The sequence below is a fragment of the Macrobrachium rosenbergii genome, chromosome 56 (genome assembly GCF_040412425.1).
Source record: "Macrobrachium rosenbergii isolate ZJJX-2024 chromosome 56, ASM4041242v1, whole genome shotgun sequence".
NCBI classification, from domain to species: domain Eukaryota; kingdom Metazoa; phylum Arthropoda; class Malacostraca; order Decapoda; family Palaemonidae; genus Macrobrachium; species Macrobrachium rosenbergii.
Genome location: NC_089796.1, coordinates 7,295,001 through 7,302,975, shown reverse-complemented (window position 1 = coordinate 7,302,975; position 7,975 = coordinate 7,295,001). Strand labels below are relative to the sequence as shown.

The window sequence follows — 7,975 nt, the reverse complement described above, 5'->3', positions numbered from 1 at the left end:
AGGAATGAAAGGGGTTGCAACTAGGGGCCGAAAAACCTTAAGGGAATGCCTGCAAAAAGGTGCCTTCACGAGGCTCAAGATGATAAAAAGAGAGTTGAAGTGGTTGGACAGCAAAATAAAGAGATCCCTTAAATGAGATGAATTACATGGAGAAGATGAAGGAAATCCCACTGCTGCAATGAGAAGTAATAGTTTGAGAGGCTGGACAGTAAGATGGAAGGAGGGGCGGGAATGGAGGTAAAGTAAAAGGCTACAAGAGGATAAAGCTAGGAGGGGGCGAAGGGACGCTGCAAACTCACAGCCTACACACAATCAGTAACGTCTGCTCACATTATAAAATAATTTGGCGTATTACAAACTTTACGCTCTCTCTCTCTCTCTCTCTCTTGTTTCCTTTGATTATATCCTAATTTTAAGAGTTGGACAAAACATATATGATCTCTGTCCATCTCGTCTCTACTCTACTCTCTCTCTCTCTCTCTCTCTCTCTCTCTCTCTCTCTCTCTCTCTCTCTCTCATGTTTCCTTTGATTACAGCCTAATCTTAAGAGTTGGACAAAACATATCTAATCTTTGCCTGTCTATCTTATCTCTACTCATTTTCATTTTCGACAATTTTTAGACCTGGAAATTCTCTCTCTCTCTCTCTCTCAGCAAGGGGGTCACACCGTATGTTTTGTGTTGCCGCTGGATGCTGCGTTAAGTGAGTAAAAAAAAATTTTAATTGCAAGATCTGATATTTCTCGATAAAGAGAAGTGGGTCTTTCATTCCCTTTGTTAAGTTTTAGAAACAAGTTTTTTACTGGGTTTTGAATTTACAAGCTTGCAGACTGCACACTCAGCTATTTAAATAGAATAGAACAGAATATAGAACTTAGGCCAAAGGCCAAGTACTGGGACCCATGAGATCATTCAGCGCTGAAGTGGAAATGGACAGTAGGAAGTTTTGAAAGGTGTAACAGGAGGGAACCCTCGCAGTTGCACTAAAAAGGAACTGTTGGAGAGGGTGGAAAGTCAGATGGAAGAAAGAGAATATGAACAGAGGTATAATAAAAGGAATGAAAGAGCTTGCAGCTAGGTGCCAAAGCGACGCTGCAAAGAGCCTTGAGCAATGCCTACAGTGCATCACGTGAGGTGCACTGACGGCACTAACCCCCTACGGAGCTATTTGAAACGAGGAAACGCCAAGTTATTCTGCATTTTTCCCGAGGCATTTTTATTTGTTTATTCATTAATTTGTTAATTTGTTTCTCCTTTTTTAACCTCTTCTTCCAGTATCTCCCATCACCTTCTGTTACTTCTTTCAAATGAGCACCATATTATCCTTTGGAAGTTTGAATTTCAAGTCAGTGGCCCCTATGGACTTGTTCCATATGAATGGGGTTCATCTTTTGAATAATAATAATAATAATAATAATAATAATAATAATAAATAATAATAATAATTAGATTTTTATTAAGTTAAAAGAGATTTTACTATATTAATTTTACTATTTTTATATTACTATATTTATATTACTATTTTTAGTTTTGTCTGTCCGTCCGCACTTTATTCTGTCTGCACTTTTTTCTCTCTGCGCTATTTCTCTCCGCCCTCAGATCTTTAAAACTACTGAGGCTAGAGGGCTGCAAGTTGGTACGTTGATCATCCACCCTCCAATCACCAAACATACTAAATTGCAGCCCTCTAACCTCGGTAGTTTCTATTTCATTTCAGGTTAAAGTAAGCCATAATCGTGCTTTTGGCAACGCCATAGAATAGGCAACCACCAGGCCGTGGTTAAGTTTCATGGGCCGCGGCTCATCAGCATTATACCGAGACCACCGAAATATAGATCTATTTTCGGTGGCCTTGATTATACGCTGTAGCGGCTGTACAAAAAACTCGACTGCGTAGAAGAAACTTCGGCGCATTTTTTTACTTGTTTTCATGTTGAAAGCGCTGACTTAACTTTAAGATTTGGTAACTTATTTGTAAATTTTAATTATACTTGAATGACCACTGGCTTTTTGACTTGCATATTGGATCAATTTTTTTTTTTTTTTCAAATTGATAATCTCGTCTAGAGTTTTGATTTTGATATGAAGATGATGCATCTGTTGAGTGTTTCTAAATAATTATCTGATGATTTTCAATTTCAATGGTGTCTCGTCAGTGACTGAATAAGACTAAGTGATAACTGTGGTAAGCTTTAAAAATTGAATATTTATTGTTTATGGTTGACGTTTTTATATTCTGATGCAGAATTTCCAGTGCTACTAAAGAAACTGTAACTATGTAGTAAGTCCATATGTGTGTGTGTGTTTTTGAGAGAGAGAGAGAGAGAGAGAGAGAGAGAGAGAGAGAGAGAGAGAGAGGGAGGGGGCCGGTTTAGTTGGACAGGCTACTGCAGCCAAGTAATCCGATTACAGTGGAATGGTTACCGATTAATTTACGTGAAAATGGAAGATGGATTTCCCTCGAGAAATATTTGTGAGTTTCGCTTTGAATGAGGATAAATCTTAGTTGTTATTGTAAGTCTGAACAAAAATGAACTTTTTCAAATGCCAATATAAATTTTTAATAAATCTAATTTATATATTCGTCATGTTCCGTTTTTATTTATTCAAAGTCATTTGTTGAATTTTATGACCTTTAGGAAATAAAAAAAAAAGTAAAAAATGCGCCGAAGTTTCTTCGGCGCAATCGACTTTTCTGTGCAGCCGATACAGCGTATAATCAAGGCCACCGAAACTAGATCTATCTTTCGGTGGTCTAGGTATAATGCTATATGAGCCGCGACCCATGAAACTTTAACCACGGCCCGATGGTGGCCTATCCCATATCGTTGCCAGAAGCACGATTATGGCTAACTTTAACCTTAAATAAAATAAAAACTACTGAGGCTAGAGGGCTGCGATTTGGTATGTTTGATGGTTGGAGGGTGGATAATCAACATACCAATTCACAGCCCTCTAGTCTCAGTAGTTTTTAAGATCTGAAGGCGGACAGAAAAAGCGCGGACAGAAAAAAGTGCGGATGGACAGATAACGCCGGCACAATAGTTTTCCCTTAGATAAAACTAAAAACTAACAGGAATGTACTGTATTAATTTATGGCGCAAAGAAAATTTCCCATACATCTTGGTGTGGAAATGGGCCATCGGAATTATCGCATTAGTGAGCTGGTAAATTTTATATTTTGGGAATCAATTACCCTTGGTGGGGGGTGAACCATGGTACCCTATAGGCGATTGGTACTGGGCATAGAAGGGTATATTTGTCACTGAATGAGGTAGCATTACCTGAAGAAATATCGCGTGGGATGGTAAAATTATTGCTGGGCTACTGATCTGATTCCAATGATTTGTGCTTTTAACATAACTTTCTACGAGGTTAGATGAAAACAGATTAACTTTACGTCAGACATTTCACTACTTTCAACATCAGTTCTGTAACGTTATCTTTAATAAATGTAACGTATAATACTTAGAAAGACTGAAATGTATATTATGAGTCTCTCAATTTTACATACAGTAGTTACTGATGCTTGTGCTTTCCGCCGTCATTTTCAGCAGTTCATAACATCCCAACCCCCTCTCCTCTCTCTCTCTCTCTCTCTCTCTCTCTCTCTCTCTCTCTCTCTCTCTCTCTCTCTCTCTTCTCGTGTTTTAATGCCCTTCAACAACGCTCAGCGGCTTCTTTTTATTTTCCACATAGCATTTTAAACCAGACGTTACACTTAATCTCTCCCAGAGTCTTGCTGGGCCGTTGCAAAGATGGCGTATATTATATAGCCTATTTGCATTCCAAGTGTGGCAGCTTTGGGTGCTAGTTGGAGCTGTTTCAACGGCAAATCCCTAGCAATACTACTACTACTACTACTATTGTTGCTTGCCATGAATATGCTAAGTCCTTTGGACAACAGAAACGACATTAATTTGCATCTACATTTCTCCTCTTAAATTACAAGAGACAGAATAAAAATAATTTAAAAAGTGAACACGAAAGTTACTCGGAAATGAAATTAAGTCCAGCTCCCTTTTCGTACGGATTCCCTGGTTTCTAGACGACTTTTCACTGATTGCCTTACGATTGTGATTGACCGCTTCCCTTTGAATTGAACTGAATCTAGAATTTAGGCCGAAGGCCAAGCACTGGGACCTATGTGGTCATTCAGCGCTGAAACGAAAATTGACAGTAAATATTTGAAAAGTGTAACAGGAGGAAAATCTCGCAGTTGCACTATGAATCAATTGTTAGGAGAGGGTGGAAAGTAAGATGGAAGAAAGAGAATATGAAAGGAGTAACAGTAAAAGGAACAAAAGGGGTTGGAGCTAGAGGCTGAAGGCACGCTGCAAAGAACCTTAAGTAATGCCTACAGTACACCGCATGAGGTGCACTGATGGCACTACCCACCTACGGGGGTTTCCCTTCGAGATGGGTCAAGTTTTATTCCAGGACCTTTGGATAGCCCAGATAAAGTAGCAATGGTTGCCGTCTCGTCAGTTTTTTCAAGGCAAAAGGTTTTGCCGATGCATATCATCCCAAGTCAATCTCGTGGCTTGAAAGTATTGATTTAGTAAGGAGCTTAACTTTGATACTACACTGTTCAACCTGCAACGATTGATTTATGATTGAATTTTTATTATAGGCGGCACTTTTGTGTATTCAATATTTAAAAAGATGGTTCCAGTTTCATGAATTTTTGAATTCACTATTGTAAATATTTATAGAATGAATATGAAGTTGAGTGGATTTGAAATCTGTCGCACCCTAAATTCGAATAAACATGGTTATGCTTTGAATTGTTCAAATAATTCAATGATGTTCTGGTATTCACGAAATTACCATCCACAAAATTACCAGACGAATGTTGCTTGATTTTACTGCACGAAAGACAAACGAAATTATCATTAAGTCATTCAGTTCGTCCCACTTAATATTCATAAAAATTGCATTTTCATAACTGTCCCCATCGACCAATACATATTCATATGGAGTCTAAATTCAGAATTAGTCACCGAATTTTTGCATGACGAATTCATAAGATTTCGGATTTTGAAATCAACTACCAAGATTTGTATGGTATCCGTGTGTCAACTTCCATCAGGTCAGTTATTATTACAAAGGAATTTGTGAGGTTCAGCATCTTACAACCTTTCCGAAGTAGCTCTGATCTGGAGAAAGATAAGCGAGAGCCTACGAGAGATTTTTATTCAAAACTGAAGTGGTGAGAGTAAAGCTAAAAGCACACAACATATACTAGATATATATTTATGTATGTAGGCCTTCTGGAGCCACTTCTCCGAAGAGAGAAGGACACACATACACACATACATACATATATATATATATATATATATATATATATATATATATATATATATATATATATATATATATATATGTGTGTGTGTGTGTGTGTGTGTGTGTGCGCTAGTATATATATATATATACATGTATATTTGTGTGTATGTGTGTGTGTGTAGCATATATATGTACATGTGTGTGTGAGCGCATATATATGTGTGCACGCGTGCGTGTGTATCTTTCTCTCTTTGGATTAGTGGCTATAGAAGGCTCATCTTTTAAGGAAAGTTGCTAATCGTAGGCACATCTCCACCCTCACTCTGACCTGCTAATATCAGTTAACTGCCCCATGCCCATAAAGTCCCCTACCGCTCTCCCCCTGCCCAAGATATTTCCCAAAATGCCTTATCGCGTTGCCTACGGCTTGACTGACGTCATCAATCACTGAACTGACTTCATCAATCATCCGGAGGTATTGCCGAGATGAGGGACTAGTCACTAGAGCTTAAACTTCCTTTGAGTAATGATTGAATGATTTATGTACACTGGCGAAGACGTTGGCCTTTTCTTTAGTGTATTTAGGTGCAGGATGAATATAAAGGGGAGGGATGGGCGGGGAAGGTGTTAGAATTATAAGGGGGGGGAGCGTAGTAGCGGTGACGTAAAACTGGCGAAGTTGTGGTTCTGAAACTAAGCGTTTCTAATGTTTAGAGAATATTATTATTATTATTATTATTATTATTATTATTATTATTATTATTATTATTCAGAAGATGGACCCTATTCATATGGAACAAGCCCACGGGGCCATTAACTTAAAATTCAAGCTTCCAAAGAATACGGTGCTCATTTGAGAGAAGTAACGGAAGGTAACAGGGAATACAGAAAAAAAAGAGATCAGTTATTAGAAAAGAGAAAATATTTCCTGCCTGTCTGTTTGGTGCTTTTGCTCAAATATCTTTGATTGTTTTTCTCATTTTTATTAAATATATGATTAATGATGTGAAAAAAATAAGCGCCGCGTGATTTCTCAAGTTTTTGTGCCTAAACAGATATTGTTCAGGAGGACAAATAAGCATTTTCAAAAGCGCTGCGTGCTCTGTGAAAAATCAATTATTGGTGCTCTCTCTCTCTTTTCTTAGAGAAGGTGGAATGCACTTCGGCGCTCTGATTAGCTGTCAGAAGGGAAGTGAAAGGGAAATACAATGATAAATAATAAGGGGAATTTAACATTTACTTGCTTATCGTACCTCGCTTGTGACTGTCATTCCACTCCCTTAATTTCTCTCGGCTCAAAATCTTCACATATAAATTTGGGTCCGAGTAAGCTTGGTTTATTCCAGCATCGTATTTTGTGCATTAGTAGCATCAAAGCATATCTGATGGAAGATTTAATAATATTCGTACACTGCTGACTCATGTTGGCTCCATCAACTTATTACTGAATCAGTTTAAAAAATAACTTGTAGCAAAGAAAATCAAATTTGTTTTTCCCACAACAGATATCAACAGAAACTGAGAAACACTATTTCATTTGTTTGTATATTCTCAGGTATCGAATGAGCTGCCTTTGGCTTTTTTTTTTTTTTTTTGTCATCCCTAGAAGGTGACAAATTTAATCGAAAAAAAAAACACCAATATGAAGACAAAATCCACGAAGGAAAGCGATATAATGGAGTACTGCAAGGCCTTTCGACTTCTTGTCTGCTAAGAAAGGACAAGAAGTCGAAAGGCCTTGCAGTACTCCACTGTTTCCCTTTCCTTCGTGGATTTTGTCTTTATTTATATGTTCATCACGTTCCACATTTCCGTGATTCAGTTATACAAACACCAATAAGTGTAATTTTAATGGAGATCATATCGTCTCTTTTTTGGTAGTGTCGAATAAGCATTTTTTTTTGTTTATCTGCATCGACGGATGATTTTATCATCGACTTTCTGCTTTGGCTAAATATTGAGTGTGTCTCTCTCACCATATATCCTGGATATTAAGAAAGGAAGACTTGATACTTTGCAGAAACAGGAAGTCATAGATAATCACCGTCGATGCAGATAACTCAAAAAATTGAAAAACAATGTATATTCGACAATTTGCCAAAAAAAAAGGGATGATAAGCTGGAGAATGTGAAACAGGAGAGAAACTGCGACTAAGGAAAAAGTTTCTGGAAAATTACCATGCAAAGACGAAAAATTGTTTTGGAAGAAGGATGAATGAGAATGTCGAAAAAAAATGTCAACTTTTAAAAACAAGTACAAAATGCGCCGAAGAAACAGTTTTCTGTACAGCCGCTACAGTATATAATCAAGGCCACCGAAAATGGATCTATCTTTCGGTGGTCTCGGTATAATGCTGTTATGAGCCGCTGTCCACGAAACTTTAACTACAGCCCGGTGGTGGCCTATCCTATATCGTTGCCAAAAGCACGATTATGGCTAACTTTAGCCTTAAATAAAATGTTAAAAAAACTACTGAGGCTACAGGGCTGCACTTAGGTAAGTTTGATGATTGGAGGGTGGATGATCAACATACCAATTTGCAGCTCTCTGGCCTCAGTAGTTTTTAAGATCTGAGGGCGGACAGAAAAAGTTCGGACGGACAAAACCTGCACAATAGTTTTCCTTTACAGAAAACTAAAAATGTGACAGAGTAAGGCAGACGGACCTTGGTGCTAACCCACATCAT

The 7,975-nt window shown here is 37.9% G+C and overlaps 1 protein-coding gene across 1 annotated transcript in view; it reads left to right on the top strand.

Annotated features, from left to right (window-relative positions):
• Nucleotides 1–644: 644 nt before the first annotated feature.
• The window catches only part of LOC136836720 (uncharacterized), an 18,652-nt gene continuing 11,321 nt past the window's right edge, over nucleotides 645–7,975 (top strand). Inside the window, exon 1 of the mRNA XM_067101239.1 lies at nucleotides 645–702. The gene's annotated coding sequence lies outside the window, so the exon portion shown is untranslated. The remainder of the gene's footprint in view (nucleotides 703–7,975) is intronic.